The sequence below is a fragment of the Stegodyphus dumicola genome, chromosome X1 (assembly GCF_044657685.1).
Source record: "Stegodyphus dumicola isolate Sdum_Otavi_A_Nest chromosome X1, ASM4465768v1".
Taxonomy (NCBI): Eukaryota; Metazoa; Arthropoda; class Arachnida; order Araneae; family Eresidae; genus Stegodyphus; species Stegodyphus dumicola.
The window spans coordinates 150,586,235-150,603,911 of NC_140780.1; the positions used below are offsets into that span (position 1 = coordinate 150,586,235).

A 17,677-nucleotide genomic window follows, 5' to 3' on the forward strand; every position below is an offset into this window, starting at 1 on the left:
ATTTTCACATTTCTTATTCGCACTGATGATGTGTCGAATGTCATATCCCTACGCGCAAACTGTCTGCTGATTATGTTGGATACATATTGTCTAAGTTTTAAGCATTTAATATTACTTTCTGGCTTTCGTCTAACTTTCATACAAGCCAAACTAATAACTGTCATTTCTGTATCTTCTTGTTTAAACGAAACTAATAACTGTCATTTGGATGTCGCTTCCCTAATCAACACACAGGTGTGAAACTAATAACTGCCATTTCTAGACGTGATTGCTTTCTTCGACAGCAAACATTTTATACTTTCGCCAATTGTTTATGTGACTTAACCGAAGAATCTTTGGTTGTATCTTGTGCATTTCCTTTTACAGCTTTTACCGCTGAGGTATCATATGGTAATTTGTAGATAAAAATGGGTGAATTTGTACTTACCTTCATTTATTGTTCTCATTTAAGTTGTTTAAGTAAAACCTTTATCGAACTTTTGCCTTCTGCTTTGTTCTGCTAACAAGCTGTAAGGTACGCGGAATAGAGAAATATTACTTTTTCCTTTAATCCTTTAGTTGCAGTAAAACGTTTAATTGGCTTTATCTTTCCGAATCTCAGGTTCAAGTAAATAGTTAACTGTTTTCTTGAACCTGAGACTTGGAACTGTTTTAATAAACTGAAATACATTATTTTCTTAATTATTGAAAATTATATTCAAGAAACTTAATAATCTAACGGAAATATATTAGAAAAAGTATTCCTAAAGTCTTGATACAAGTCATATTGCGCTTCGGAGCCAACTGAGTAATTTTGTTTTTCATTGTACTGTATTAGAAAAATATTGTACGTTGTTTACAACTGTATATCTAACCCAATACTTTTAATTAATGTTTAATCAGGTAAGTTTGATTGCACGGGGAAAGACACGTTTTAGTTTAATTGAGCTATGGGAAACATTTTTGACTACCTCTTTCCTGCTGGTTCTATACAAAAGTTTAATTTCCTTATTTTATTTTTTAATAACATGTTATAAGGTAATCTCTCCGTTTTTCCCGCATGCCTTCGTGGTGTAACTGAAGAGCGCTCGACGCTTATTCGGGACATCCGGAGTTTGAATCCCGGTGAGGAAACTATGGATTTCCTCAGTTTCCTAACTTCGAGAAAGGTCTAATGACTCTACAAGTGGCGGCCGAACTAAAAGGTGGTGGACGGTAATTCGTCACCACCAGGATTTAGCAAATGGGTTCAATAATCCCCAATCGCCCTTTAAAAGGAGGAGTACATTAAGTATTTTCTACCTTCTTTTTGCATGCCTTCCTGGTGTAATCGGAAACATACTCGGCATGTATTAAAGAGCTCCAGGATTCGAATCCCAGTGAAGGAACTGCACACTCGTCATGTCTTCAAAATCAAAAACCTAATCATTTTACGATGTCATGTGGGCCAAAATAGTCTCACTCTGCTTTCCTGGATTCATTTCTTAAATGAGAACCATGGGTCTACGACTGGATTTCCGAGAGCTATTTAGTTGGGCACTTGCCTTAAAATACCATGCATTTTAAAACTTAGTTTAATTAATCTTAACTCTTATATAAAAGTTAAATTTACAAATTAGAAGCTTAGCTGACCTTTTGGCTTAGGTGACGCAGTCGCATGCATTCAAACACCCGGACGAAACCCAATCATATGTGTAACAGATAAGCAGTAAATAGCATTCTTGTGGCTAGCATAGCTGACCTTTTCCTGCTTTTAAATTCAGTTCTTTGTTTGGGAGAGGAGCTAGAAAAATTCTTAGGTTATTGTTCTGAAACAGTTTGTAGGTCGGCCCTCAAATTGGCCATACACCTAATGGACCGCAATTCGTATGGAATGACCAAGCATATTGATCTTTGAGTCACCTCGTCACTAGAACGTTGAGCAAAGTGAATTCTTGTATTTGGGTTAGCAGTTAGACATTGCTAACCAATAAACAGTCAATGGCGGCTCGAAACATGACATATGATTTTTAAACAAAACGAATGCATTGAAAAAGCTTGCTATGAAAAGGCTTAAATAGACTGGTTGATTTTGCTGTCATAAGATTTAATTATTAAAATCTCCTTCTGTTACGTAATTTTGAAGCCATTTTTTCCTTTGTTTCGTACATGGAGGTAGGAAGTATGAGGAAAGACCCTAACTGATTTTCTCCATTCACTGCTTTGAAGCAGTCGCAAACTTTTCGTGGAGAGCAAAACATTCAGTGACTTACCATTTAAGATCAATGGGTTTTGACATGATCGGATGTACTCATTTTGTAATTGCGTCGTAAATGTACGTATAAATATATATATTTTCTTTTTCTACATTATTTCAGTGTCAATTAAGTATTCTACAATGTTTCAGTTCTACAATATTTAAAAGTATGTGAAAAAAATTCATTTTTAAACAACATTTCATTCTGAATGGAATTAAATGCTATACGTTTTCCGGAACAGTTTAACTTGAATGAAAAATTTTCACAAGTTTTCGCTAATTTCATTAGAAAAAATGTTAAGATAATTCGAGATATTTTTGGAAGCGGGCAAGATGAAAAATTAGCAACACCTTCACTGGGAATCGAACCACAGACCTCTAAAATACCGGCCCAGCGTATAAAACCACTACACCCCGAAGGCACGCTAGGAAGGTGGGAGAAATACCTTATACGGTTAAAGAATACAAAAATTAAGATTTAATATTAACAATAAAAGACCAAAGTTCATTTATTGTTAATATTAAAATTACGCATTATTTCTTTTCTATTTACATAGCTTCTTCCTGAAATGCTTTCTAAAATATGGATGATTTTTTAGCTTCTGAGGCATCTTTTAAATTGAAACCCTGAGTCAATTTATAATTAATACTCTGTTCACTTCAAACTACAGCACCTTTTATTTTAATAGTGTTTTTATTTTAATGTTAAATATTGGTTCTGATTTCGATGTACTTAACATTGTATAAATATTTCTGAAAGGGAATAAACAAAGGATTCTTTTTATTTTAATATTATTTAAAACTTGTAACTGGGTTATTATAAAATATAAGGAAATAATTTTTTTTAATACTTATCAGATTTTTTTACCCTTAATTTCAAAATTACATATTCTAAAAACTCTTCTTTACTACTTCCTTAAGTATGCATCTCGCAGAATTTGCTTTACAATACCAATTAAATGCTAAGTTTATTATTTATTTAGAAAATATTTATAATCATTTTAAATTTAGATATATTTAATAACTAGATTTCTTCACAGTAACTTTCACAGGAGTTTATGAATGAATAAATCCTTCATTTCCAAATAGATTTATAAATAATTTGATAAATGTTTACGTATTTTCTTACAGATAAATAAGGCAGATACATACATTTTGCAAGCATATACATAATAACCATATATATTTAATACTTTTCATTTTCGGCTTGTGCAAATCATTCGCATTCGCACTTGTGCAAATCATCGTTTATGCGCATTCATTATCCTTTTCGAATAAAGTAATTTATTATATACGAAAATTTTTTACACAAGAAATATGTATAAACATAATTTAAATAAAAATCACATGCATTATTTTTAATACCCAGTCAATCATTTTCCTTCGAAATTCCTCCAAGATGGCATCTCCCCCTTTAGGCAGACAGCCCGTGCATGCCTTACCCTATTTAATAAAAACTTAATTTGACCTATGTTCTTAATTACAAATATTTTAACATGCATAATTTTATATTTATATCTAGCCATCAAGTTTCAAAATTTTGAATTAAAACACGTTTTAGGATGCATTCGTTATCCAATTCAAATTTTTGAGTAAACATATTTTGGTAGAGCATTCAATACGTCTTTTAGCGATTTTACCCAGTTTAATAGTTCTCTGATAATATAATAAATAATAATTATCCATTTCACATTTAAATATTAAACTCACTGTCATCAGATCTCAATCTTAATTCCCTTACTCTGCATAATATTGCTTCATTTTTAAAACAGTTAAATCAACTAATTAATCTACATTCACATATACCTGAAATTTTCATACTGAGAGATAATCCAGGCGGTAACAATATGCAAAGTATATTGATATACCGATTAATAACATTAATGATGATTTTTTCATGTCTTCGAACTCTTTCAAAAATAGCAGACCACTACTCAAGTTATGTATTGAATAACAAAGATTTTTCATTTATAATTTTGTATTACGTGCAGTCATCAATTAAAGATGTTGTTAAATAAAATTTTAAAAAACAGAGACAGAACTTTATTTTTTTTTCATTTTTTAGTTAACCCAAAGTGATTATTTTTTAGTTATATAAAAATAAAATGATAATATGTGGATGACAGTACATGTATTTTATTTAAAACATTTTGGTGTTTGGAACATAAAATAAAAGTAGAGAATATTCTATCAAGGGTATCGAAAGATGTATACAAATTTAAAGGTACCGCAAAATCGCTGTTGCAAGTTATCGAAAAATAACCAAAATGTGATTTTTGCATAAATGTCACTAAACTATACAAATTTTTATTATGCATAAAACAATGAATTTCTTTTATGCGGAAGTGTCCCTCTTTTTGATTTGAATGAAACTGCCGTGTGTTTAAATACTATCAAAGCGCTGTCAAGGAAGCTGTGAATGTAAACAAAAACACCCCCTGTGGAGACCAAAGCCAGGCAGCAGGGCTTCACTCGTAGTGTAGGGTTGGCATTTCCTTTTATTCTTACCCCCAAGGTTTCTGATATGAATTACCGCTTCGAGAGAACTTTAATAAACTCTCAAATAAAAAGAGAATGGTAAAGTCAGTTCAATGTTTTATGCAATACAAATTTAAAATTCAATTATGCCTTCAGTTAGAACTGAAACTTCAAATTCTTCAACCTTCAAAAGGCCTGCTCGATGTTCCCTATAAAACAATAAATAAATATTTAACGGAAGATAAAATCCTGCCAATTATAGAAAATCGAGTTTTTAACACCCTCAGGTAGGCAGTCATACAAATAACTTACAGGAGAGTCACGATTAATCCGAACATTTACTATTTGAACTCATTGAAACGTGTTTGATAATACATTAGCGAACATTCTAAGAAACGCTTAGAAATGAGGTTGGTACAAATGTAGGGCGCTTCTTCGAAATCTTTCTATTGCTATGCTTTCTAATATTCGATTGTTTATTTCTCGGATCTCTATGGCTTAACCTTTTCCTGCATTCATCGACAACGTTATATCTTCACTTGTCTCTCTCTCTAGACTATGTTTGTTTCATTAAGTCTTCTTTTTTAGACAAAATATGTTTTATTTATGAATAAAATATCTAAGGTGTCTAAAGTTGAAAGAACTGTGCTTTAAAATTTAACATTTATCAAGCGTTAGAAACAGTGGAAGATCGAAGTATATTTATAACATAGCAAAAAGATCAGCAGCGCGTATTACCATTTTTTGTACTTTTGGATCAAAAGAATAACTCATTGCTGATATAATATACATGCTCTTGGAAAAAAGTCCCATTTAATTAATATGAATAATAAAATGATCTTGAATAAATTAGTTAATTAGAATAACGCTTAGCACACTCTGCTAACCGTTTCACCACAAAAGGCATGTTGGAAGGAAGGATAAAAAATCTTGTAAAGCGACGTATCACTCAGTTAGGATGAGTAAAATTTTATTCACAAACTTAATGTTTGGCAATAATTTTATTATAATTTAACAATCTTATTTCTGAAATGATAAATTAACGAATAAAAATAAAATCTTTCTCGTAGGAGAAAAAAAGCAGGTTATTGCGGCAAATATCGTCTATATAGCATGAAAATCTCATTTGAAGCAATTATTCGGAAAACCTTTCATTAAATTTTCTGAAACTGGAGCCAAAATCCCCAATTTAGCCGGCTGAATAGGTATTTAAAACCTTTTTTAAAGCAATAACTCAAAAAAGTAGAAAATAGCAATCAATTGAAACAAAAGTCTTACCCGCGTAATCTGAAATGATGTCTCTTTACAACTACAAAAATTAGCTTTATGTTAGAAAAAGTTGTGGGATTAAAAAATAAAAACATGCAGGAACATAAAAAATTCTTAGTTAATTAACAGTATATTCTGTTTTAACTTAAATAAATGTTTTCATCCTAATCTAACTTAAAGTTTTTATTATCGCATTCTAAAGTATGCAAATTTTTCATATTACAATTTATCATGAGGATTTTTTACAGACCATTTCTCATTTCCGGATCAACGTTTCAGTGGCTTTTCTAATCAAGTTAAAAAAAGGCTACTTCCTTGTTCTTTTGCATAAATAATATTTCCATTGTCTGTAATTTCTTCCGGCAGGCTGCTAAATCCCAAGAGACACACATTTTTACGACATATTTTTGGTAGATATTTTCTTTAATTTTCATTGCTAAATATTCTCTTTACTTTGCATTGATAGATTTCGTGATTAACATTGGAATAAATGTGCTTTACCATTTCTTGAATGTTTTTCCGACAGAAGTTCAGTTTACAAACTCTCCGTGTCTCACAGTAATGAATAATTTATTCATAGTTACGTTAGAGCTCTTTGTATCCATTTATACTGTAAAGACTATTAGGTTTTTTTCGAAGCCAGGAAACACAAAATTTTGAATTTTATAGATTCAACCACGGAACTTCGAACTGCCAGCTAGACGTGTTAACAACTTACACTACAAGAGCACGAACTTGACAATGTGACTATCCACCAATTAAAGGGCGACTGAGAATAGGTACGTGATTCAGCCGTCCAGATCCAAGAGATGTTGAGTTATCATCTAATCTATTTTAGTACAGAGATCACTGTAGAGACTACTAGACATGTTTAGTGAAGCTAGGAAACATGAAATATCACCTGTTTCCTCACAGGAACTTGAACCATGGACCTTCTAGCTGCCTAGACATGGTAACCGCTTACACCACAGCATCACACTGGTTCCCTTGTGCTTAGTGATTATATAGATCTTTAAACATTGCTATTTGCTAATATAGATAGTTTATTTTATGGATGAAAAGTTAAATTTTCAATATTTTAAAAATAAACAAGTAAATCGTTTCTTTGTTATTTTGTTGTTTAGTATAAGAGAGTTTAGTATGAAAAGTATCGTAACTTTTTCTTGTCATTAATTTTAAGACGATTGATTAAAGAGAATATCCAAAAGATAGACCTTTATCCAACAACTGGTATCGTCCATTCTATATTCTCAAATTACAAACTAAGGCGTAGAAGAAATTGCTTAGAAAAATCTCAGTAGCAAGAAAACTGAAGTACTCGCACTAATTTTAATAACGCAACAACAAATCATAGCTTTTGAGCTTTCCTATAATCATATTACTAGAACCCAATTTATATTAATCTGAAAAGAATAGTTACCATAATAATAAATAAAGCAACAGAAAAGAAATGTAATGAAAAAAATTTAATCCTTAAAAAAGGAAACAAAAGTGCTTGCAAAAGTTGCTAAATATATATTTTACATGGAGTAAAATCTTGATACCATATTTCTTGTATATTTTTAGGAAACTGAGAGCGGTCTTTGAATTGTTGAAGTACTTGGAGACTGAAATTCCTGCAAGCGGTAATTGGTAAGTTACAATTTCTAAGCTTTCAATATTCTTTTGATGTTAGAAATCCAAATTCTTAGAATCTTCTGAAGAAGAATCTTCTGAAAATTTTTGAAACATTATGTTATATTATTATGCATTTATTATACACGTATTTCGGTAAGTGCTGCCACCCATATAGAAGACCTTTCATTTTTTCATCACCAGTAGCCTCATGCAGAGTTTATACTCAGAATGAAGTCATTCTGCGGCATTCTGAGGAGTAAGTATAAGTATCTTTAGTTTATATTTCAAATAGTTAATCTATCTGTAATTGCTTAATCGACTCAGCATTTAAAGGATAAATAAATTCATATCTTAATAGTTAAAACTTTTGTTTTATTTTTATTTTTTAATAATACATTTGGCTAATATAAATAGATATATTTTTAATTTATAATAGGCACAACCTTTTTTGTTTATAAACATGTGCAGAGTTATTTTATCTTACAAAAGATGTTTTTAACTCCATGTATTACATTACTAACACAAAATCGTTTGATTCTAATTAAGAAGAAAAGTGAAATAGTAGTTTAAGTATATAAAAAATATTCTTTGTACAATTTGTACAAGTCTTACGATATTTATTTACGTTATCTAAGTCTAATGAGAAATTTTAATAAACACCCAACATCGAAATTGAAAGAATATAAATTATTTTATTCCAGAAAAGAAACTACATTTATAAATTAGAAGGAAGTAAATATATAGTATCACATACATGCAAATATCATGGAATAGCTTTTAAATTTTATATCATATGCTTTCGTTCCTTGTATGAGAAAATAATAGTAACGAGTTCTTTGTATCTTGATATTTACTGATAATAAATGTTTTATAAAAGATCGTAGTTGTAATTCATTTCATGGCTTTTATCTTCTCCCAACTTTCTTCCTTAACACTCTTTAGTCAAAAGTAAAATTGTCCCTCAAGTTATGAGCGTATTTTCATATCATGAAATTGATCATTATTCATAGAAATAATACATAAAAGGGAGCTTGGCAATTTTTTGAAGCTCAAGCAATTTATCATACTAAAAGTAAACGTTTAGTTTATGAAATGAGTATAGGCCCGAAAAATTTCTGAAAATAAGTTTAAAATTGAAGACTGATATTCATATTCATTATTCGTGTTATTTGACATTTTAAAACATTCAGGAAACTTTTATACAATTTTAGTATAGTGTAAAATTTTGAAGCACTTTATTATTGAACATACGAAAGATAAAAATTTCACGAGTAAAGAAATAAAACATTATTCTTACCAACTTCAATATTTATAGCCGCCAAAATAACATGGTTCTTTTCTTATGCGAAAAGCTTTCAGTTTTGTTAGGAATAAGTAAGGCCATATATGAATTTTTCAGTATTTGAATGATCTAAAAAATGCCTAACTTAAGGTAAGAAATGAAAAATATATGCAGGTTTCTATGTTGACATGCTCGATTTATGCAATCGTATAACAGCTATTCTCAAAGATTAATTAATTTTATTATAACTAAATAATTGCCTCGCAGTATATAATATTTTCTAAATTACACCCTTTTAATAATCAGTTAGTCGAAAAGAACTAAGCAATAGTAGCTTTTTAAGGTATTATAGGGTACAGTATAATATTATTATTTAAAAGTTACTTGATAAAATTTTATGACTAAATTCGGAAGAAATCGATATTAGAAAGTACTACGTTTCAATCTTCTACGCATAATTCGATTAGGTCATAGCCTCGAACTTCGAATGAGATGGGAACTGAGAAGTTTCATAAAGGTCTAGATTATATGTAGTTAACGCTTGTCACATTCTTTAAGATCGGTTTAAAAACTCAGTTATACTTTTATGATACGCTGTGTATAACTAATCAAATACCAGTAAATTAAAAAATATAATTCCGTATTAAAAAAAGGTTTATCTCCTAAATTATAATTTAATTAAAAATTAAATTTCATTTAATAATATAAGTATCTTGAGGCAGGAATCTGTCATGAAATAAAGATAAACGAATCCCTGTTTTTCTATGCTTGTTCACAAATGAAAGGAAAGAATAAAAAGTATAAAAATGTAGATAAATTAATTCTTGCTCTGTGCAAAAGATAAGTTTATTTTAATTTTATTAAGTAAAGCCTATTGAAAGGTAGTTAATTAGCATAAGATTAATGTCATCGCGTAGTCTAATTGGATTCACTTATGCCACACAGAAATATGAAAATATTTGCACCTAAGTTATTTCAGCTCTTGTGGAAAAGATTGTAAAGGGAGGTTTAAAATTCTAATTTCAATGAATGTACCAGTAGTTGGAAAAAACATTTCTCATATGGAAGGTAGAATATGTTGAGAGCATCTAACGTATCTCGAGAAATGGCTTGCCATTGGGAGAATCAGTGGAGGCCAGAAACTGACACAGGTCTCTAAAGACCTAAAAATCGTGAAAAGCATCAAATCAAGAATCTGGAAGCTGTTTAAAGAAACTGGTGATGTATGCAGACAATTAGGTTAAGGATGAAAACGAGTGAAAAAGACTCTCAGAACCGTTATTCGGCAACAATTGCTAAAAGAATTAGACAACTGAAATTAGCCTAGATGGTAAGGGAATTCGCGGCAGCGACAATATCTAAACTATTCAGATATAACGTGAGTGAGAATATGTACAAAAGATAACTGTATTTGTGAGGAGACCTACGATTAGTGTTACACTTACTCGGGTTGTAAAATACGTCCCGTTTCCAGTGGTGCAGAGATTAAAGTTATTAGAGTTCTATGCACTGCAGCGGAGTCCTCTTCATTGATAATGAGTCTAGTGGGTTGACTGACTCGTATATTCTTTTGGATTTAAATCTGATAAGACATGCGTAGGATGCATTAGATGCCGACTTGCATTACTACAGTTTTCACATAGCAAACTGTAGGAGCTTCAAGGTGCTGATCATGAAGAATACATTTTATTACTACAGGAACTCTTGAGCTGTCTAGTATACAGCATGGAAAATTGCTGTAAAGCTTGCTAAAGTTTGCATTTCGGTCAAGGAGGACGATTAAACTATTAATGCTGTTGTGTATCGTTTAATTTTCTAACCTGTTGTTTTAAATTATACCTTGAATTGAATTGAGAATTGAAAGTTAAATTTCCTTTCAATTCTCATTTCATTTTCCTGCCAGAATGCAAATTTCCATCACGCGCGATATTCAAATTAGGTAGTAGAAAGTTTTTTAAGGGAAGGTTTACGAGGGTGAAATGAGAGCGTGTTCTGGCTGATTGAAGCCCACGTTGCTAACTTTGATCCTGTAGCGATTAGAATTCCGTGACGGTGAGTAGCTCTTGCCATTAACCTTGTTTACGCCAACTTTCGAGTCACAGCCACCTTGCGCGATGGTTAACCTGTGAGACTGTTAGGGTAACTTCATGAATTTTGAAGTTATTCAGTACCTTTTGAGTTATGCCAAAAGTGTTGGCTTTTGTAAGCACGAGTTGGTGCCGAATAAAATTTTATTTGAGCTAATAAAAGATTATTTACTCCCTTTTTCTGACTTTGTAGAACTTTAGAGGACTTTATGATAATTCACCAAACGGTCTTCAACGTCCAGTACATTTTATGATAGCAAAAAGAACAAGACTTTGCAATCCTTTTTATGTACCTTTAAAAAATTGTAACACAGCATTTTCCCTGTAGCATTTTTATGTTACATATCCTATGTTTTATTTAAACCTTTTTTTTTTTTTTTTTTTTTTTTGTAGAAATAAACAATTCTGCATGAAGAGATATATCAGACGTGGCAAAATAGAGATCTTATGTAAGTAGTAGGTTTTTAGATGCAAAATTTCCGAAGTTGTATGAGACTTTATAGTTGCTACGTTAATTTTTCCCGCTATTATAATTTCACCGTTTATTTTCAGTCTAATTATATATTACAGCTTGAAACAGAAATATTCGTTCCTTTAAATCAAACAATAAATATAAGCCATGTACTAAAGACCTTTCTTCTCAAAGATAATGTTCAGCTACTCTTGCTTTTTCAAAAACTGAGTATTTTATAATATTTTCAGTTTCAAGCTCCATGGATGATGTAGGGATTTATTTGAATAATAAAATCTGAATCTTAACTAAAACACATTTTGGCACTACGTTTTTTGAAGAATGCACCTCTGTTGCGTATGATGCTATTATAAGTTTTTATTTATTTGCTCCTATTTTCTTTTTTCCATCATCTCAAAGTTTTCACGAGCGAAACAAAGATGTCGTATGCAAAGAAATATTGCGCATTTTGGATGAATTTTTCTAGAAGATGGGAACGCATTCTTATATTCACACTTTCCTAGAAATATCGTTTTTGGAAATAGCTGTTATCTTGGAAAGAGATAGTTCTAAAGCTGTTTTATTGCTTGAAAAGAACGCCTGGAATGAGAAAAAGAAAAGGGTTCTGACAGGTACATTTGAAAAATTTCTAATGCCTTTAAAATGTAAGGAATTTGAGCAATGAAATAAGCAGTGTGAGCGGAAATGTTATTTGTTTCTCCAAGCTTTGTTCAGCAAACAGTACAATGTAGGTCATACAACGCATGTTGCTTTCAAATCTTAAAATCCATTCATGCAATTTTTTGTTTTTTTCATTATAGTCGAAACATTTTACGTTGTATCAAATGTTTGCGAATTCTCTTCGATCATTTAAACTCATGCGGCGTCTTTTAGCTTCCAAAATAACATTGGTATGTCAGTGTCGTGTAACAGATTCTGAGATTGACGAGGTTCGAGAAAGTTTCTAGGAGAATTCGAGTGAAAAATTCGAATCAATAAAGTCAATGCATTTATTCATACTCTGGTATCGTGTAAAGTAATAAAATGCATTCAGCTTTGAAGTTTGGCATCATCTGAAATCTTTTAAACGAATTTAATCGGGAGAAGATTTTAAAGAGGAGAATAAGTTGAAAAGAATTGAGTTAAAATTTACTTTCGAGATTACATATTTAATTAAATTTATCCACGACTATTCAAGACTTGCAACATTGCCATTATTGATATGTTGTTAAAAAGATATTTGCAAATGAAGCATATTTTATTAGCAATTACAAGTTTAGGAACGTTTTCGCAAAATAGACAGCTTTTCTTTATGTAATCACAACTACGCTTTTACAACATACCTCACTCAACAGCAGTAATAAAATATAATATTAATATTTTGACGTTGAAAAGTTGGAATGCTGGTAAGTTTAGTTGTACCATGCCGTTTTGGTAATAAAAAGAGATAGTAATCATTAGGAACAATATAATTATGTTCGTTTTTCTCTTTTTTTTTAGTCAAATACTTTGTACAGTTATTAGGTTTTTGAGGCAAAAGACAGGAAAATGAGCAGTGCCCTCGCCGGGACTCTAACCTGGGCCTCTCGAATAGGCGCCGAGTGTGCTACCGTTGCACCACGAAAGCGTGCTGGAAGGAGGGAGCAATTACCTTATTTAAAAAACTGCTATTTCACTATAACAAATGTATTTTATTAAGTGAATGTTCACTAGAAGCTTATGACTAGGGAAGGCAGTCCATGTTCTAGCCTCAGGTTTCCGTGAGTGCAGAGAAAAGTGAAATGAAATCTTCATTACGTCAAGTAAAAAGGTAAAAAAAAAATCTTCATTACTAATTTAACTTTTTCACAGTTTTACCACAAAACATTTTGTTTATTGAAATAAGAGTATGTATTTAACTCTTTTTTTAAAACAAAAGAAGCTATGAGCGTGACTTTAAATCCATCAAAAAAAAAAAAAAAAAAAAAAAAAAAAAATACTGCAAGAGAAAAAGCAAAAGAAACATGACTTAGTAACAAAATGTTAATATATAATGTTATTCAGAATTCGTATGAAATTCATAAAGCCAAAGAGATATGGGCAATACGTTCCACTCAGTACGATATATTTCTTATCTAAAAATTGTACTCATATGTTTGACTAAGTATGATCCTCTGTCTTATATTAAAAAATTACCTTATTGTTTCATAAGAATAAATTGAATTTAATTAAAAATTAAATTTAAATACAATTTTAATTAAAAATTTTAATTAAATTTTTTAAAATTTTTTAAAAATTATTTTAGCTTTTTTTAGGATTTAAATTTGCTTTTTTACTTTTATACGTGTTTGTTAAAAATTAAACTTTAATTTGTTTTAATTTAAGAAATTACCTTATATATTTTTGACAAAAATAAGCATATTGCTTAGTCTTTCAGTGTTTGAATTACGTAAAGCAATAATACCAGTACATTTATCATGGAAAACATTTTTGTGACAATAAATTCAGGATCTGTTAACAAATACGTTGTTAATACAGAATAAAAAAGACGAGAAAGTGCAGTTTTTATTTCTAGGAGAAAATGTGTAAAGACTATTAGGATTTTCTGCACAAGAGGACGTGAAAAATCAACTTTGCTCTTACCGAGATTCGAACAAATAATCTTTTTGATAGATGGATTGTGATAAACAAATACGCCGCAGAAGTATGCACATTATCAACTTCACATATCTGTAATAAGTTTGGTAGCAATTCGTTATTTACATCTCAGAGAAGTGATTTTACGTTTTAGCAATCGTTGATGATATACATGTAATTATTTGGTATTCATTGGGACTGATGGCCTTGACCTCTCTCCCTCAAAAAAAAAAAAAAAAAAAAAAAAAAATCTTGTCATTACGATGATGGTTTGCAAAGTATTGATAATTCAATTATTAGATCACTGAATGTTTTCCAGAGAATTTTCACGTAAAAGGCAAGGTTGAATATCCAAATTTGTTAATTTTTCCTGAGTTCCTATGGTTTCGTACGGTAGGCACTGACCAGTCTTTTAATATTTAAACACGTGCAATCATAGAATCGATTACGTAATTCCTCTTTATTAAATACATGGTAATTAGAGTTAAAACGGATACATAAAGAATTGAAAGCAGTTTTATGAAGGCGCCTACTTCTTACAGCTATTGAAGAGTAATTGATAAGAAGGAAGAGAATGATTCTATTTCCTTTCTGAATAACGCATAGATTTCTTTTCTAGAGGGACAGCTGTTGTCCTGATATTATCATTTATTAAAGAAGTAACCACTATAACGGATTGGATGGGAGTTTCGTTCCTTCCTCTTTACCTTTGTACCATGATGTCATTTGGATGCAATCTTTGAAAAAGGAAAAATACTAAGGTCTTATAAAGGCTAATGCTACTCATTAGGAGGCAACAGATCAGTCATTTAAAGAATAAATATGTTGTTGCATTTGATATATAAAAAGGGGAGAATCTTCGAAAAATAAAACATGAAAGGCATTGTATAACACTACATGCACTCACAAGAGATACACAAAATAATGGAAACAAAGTGAATGGAAGGATTAGATAATGATAAAGGATAAAGGAAAGAGCCCCCGTGAGATCTATATGAATAGCAGTAACTCGCGACGAGCTATAGATAGATGACAAGATTAATAAACTAAGTATATAAAATAATTTAAATAATCCAAACTAATCAAAAACATACTTTTTTACGTACACATGATAATTGAATGAAACTATGATAGTTGAACCTACAGTATGAGTGCTAGATTATATGCGAATATATTAAACAAGAAAAAAATTTAAAAAGTCTTCTTTTACTGAAATAGAGATTTTAGAGTATTAAACAGAAGTCAAATACGATAGCACAGGCCCTTTATAAAAGGCGTGATAAAAGTATTTTGCTTCCATCCTCTGAGCAAAATCCTTCCTGTTTGACCGTGATAAAGAGCTTTTGCTTCGTATTGTACGAGTTTTCATAAGGGCTCAGTAAAATAAAGATTCAGTCAGAATATCTGTTAGCTGTTTGACTTTCCTGCAGCTACCTTGAGATGAGTAAACAGTATACCAAAGCATTATTCGCCTGGGCCGATCATTGAGAATTATTGTCTGTACTATATTAGGAACATGGTATCGTATGTTCCTCAGGCAAGTATTCACTGTAACGCGATGTTTCGTTATAACTAAAATATCTAACGAATGTCTAAAGTAACAGAAGTACAGGTCACAGGTATACTTCCATGTTTAACTACTTGAGACAGAGAATTAGAATGGTATGCTTCTGTGGATTTCTGATTGGAGATTTCATTGGTGGGTTTTTTTTTTTTTTTTTTTTTTTTTTTTTTTTTTTCAGTTTTAGTTGTTTTCCCAGGCTGTATGGGTGTTTTTGGAAATTTTTCCCATGTGTAACGTGAATATGAGTCAAATTCCCTTAGACAGATGACAATGTTTTGCCATTAACTTTGTTGTTGTTTTCCTATTTTCGACCACGGAACTTTGTAAAAACGATTTGGGCTACATATAGATTTAGGCTCCATAATTACGTCTCGACATCCTGGAATTGAGTAGTGTCGCTGTTATGAAGAATAATGGAATTCATGCTTTAAACTTTATTTTTACGAAGATATAAACACACATTGCTTAAGTTTTAATTTTGTGCTCCTATCTATTTTTCCAGTTAACGCATTGAAGTTAAGTCCTTTCTGTTTGGTATAAATACTGCTTTACACTGTCATGGAATGTTGAATAAAAGTGTGAAATGTGGACACATTAGAGTTGGCTACGCTTTCCAACTATTTAGCAAGTCCTTCGTTGTTTTTAGAGAGATATCGCTATATGATACAAATTGTTTACTCGCAGTTAGATCAAAATAAAACACTCAAATGACTTGAAAAGCGTGCAGACATAAACGTAATAAGAACGCACAGCCGAGTATAGCGATAAATAGTGAAAATGAAAAGTATGAAGTGATATAAGATGATACTATAGGCGATGAAATCTGGTTTACAATTCGTGCTCACCCCCTTACTCATCTTAGCTAACATCATAGAACAGAACTTACTCGTGCCAGGGCCGTGATAACAGCGAAAACAACTTTCGATATTCAGGAAATCTATGTCATTTCTTAGAAACGAAATACCTAGGGAACTAGTGCCACTGCTTTTATGTGTTGTAACAAAACAAGTTTGATTCCCAGAGGATGATTCGCTGCATAAAAGAGTTTTTCGATAATCAACAAAGATGCGGAATTCTTTTTATAACTAAGTTAACCAGAGATTTCGTGTTAAGCTGTAATAACTGTACTTCATTTGTTATGGATTGAAGATTTTGGATAAAAAAGAAAAGAAATTTAGAAATATATTGAAAGTTTTGCTTGAGGAGGAGATAAACTATATGTTTTTCTTTTAATAGGATTCAAGACATTGACGTTAGGCTCTTTCTGTTTGATATAAATGCTGGCACATATATTCTCTTGATGTCCAATAGTAAGCTAGCAAGCAAAAGTATCAAAATTTGTAGAAGTACCATGACTTCGCTATCTTTTACAGTACTTACCAACTCTATTAAATCATAATTATTTACTGAAGCATATGAAAACGAAGAATGAAGGAAAGCTTAGCTGACTCTAGCGCATGAAAGTCTCTAATATATACCGTTATTTAGAATTAATTTCACCTATTGAAAACTGAAATTCATTGGGAAACTCATAGCTGCTACTTGTTACCAACGTATTAGCTCTGATATTTAAATATAGTGTTTCTGATGCTAAAATCACGGCCATGCTCTTGCCTAAACCAGTCATATTTGCGCCTCCTGCTTATCCTTTTTATAGTCAATGAGGAATTTTCACACACACTAAGCGCATGAAAAAATGCAAGGATAAATAAAAAAATAGAACACCCCCCCAAAAAAAAAAAAAAAATCTGAAAACTTCCAGATTTTATATTACGTTCAAAAAGGCGTTTTTTTTTAACGATTTGTGTGTTACCTTTATGTATTAAATATCATGTTCTTCGCAAGTAAACCATAAAATTTATTCCAACAGAAGTATCGCAAAATATTTAAAAGAGCCTATCTTTAGAATTTTCGATAGACAGTCTCACACGCTGGAGATAAAAATGTTTTTTTTTTCCTTGGTACAGTGTTGTCATTGCTCGCTTTGAAATGTTTGAATTTCTTAATCAAAAACTCATAAATGCTTTGAAAAACGTGAAACAGATAGTAAAACGAATTCCAAATTCCGAATGTGGGCTTCCAGATGCCCATATTTGGG

At 31.1% G+C, this 17,677-nt stretch overlaps 2 protein-coding genes across 2 annotated transcripts in view; one reads left to right on the forward strand and one right to left on the reverse strand.

The window, feature by feature from the left end:
- LOC118183889 (phosphatidylinositol 4-phosphate 5-kinase type-1 alpha-like) overlaps nt 1-17,677 on the reverse strand; it is a 488,382-nt gene that overhangs the window by 296,337 nt on the left and 174,368 nt on the right. The gene's annotated exons all lie outside the window — the stretch shown is intronic.
- The window catches only part of LOC118197004 (uncharacterized), a 572,804-nt gene that overhangs the window by 130,882 nt on the left and 424,245 nt on the right, over nt 1-17,677 (forward strand). Inside the window, exon 2 of the mRNA XM_085807849.1 lies at nt 7,529-7,594. The gene's annotated coding sequence lies outside the window, so the exon portion shown is untranslated. The remainder of the gene's footprint in view (nt 1-7,528; nt 7,595-17,677) is intronic.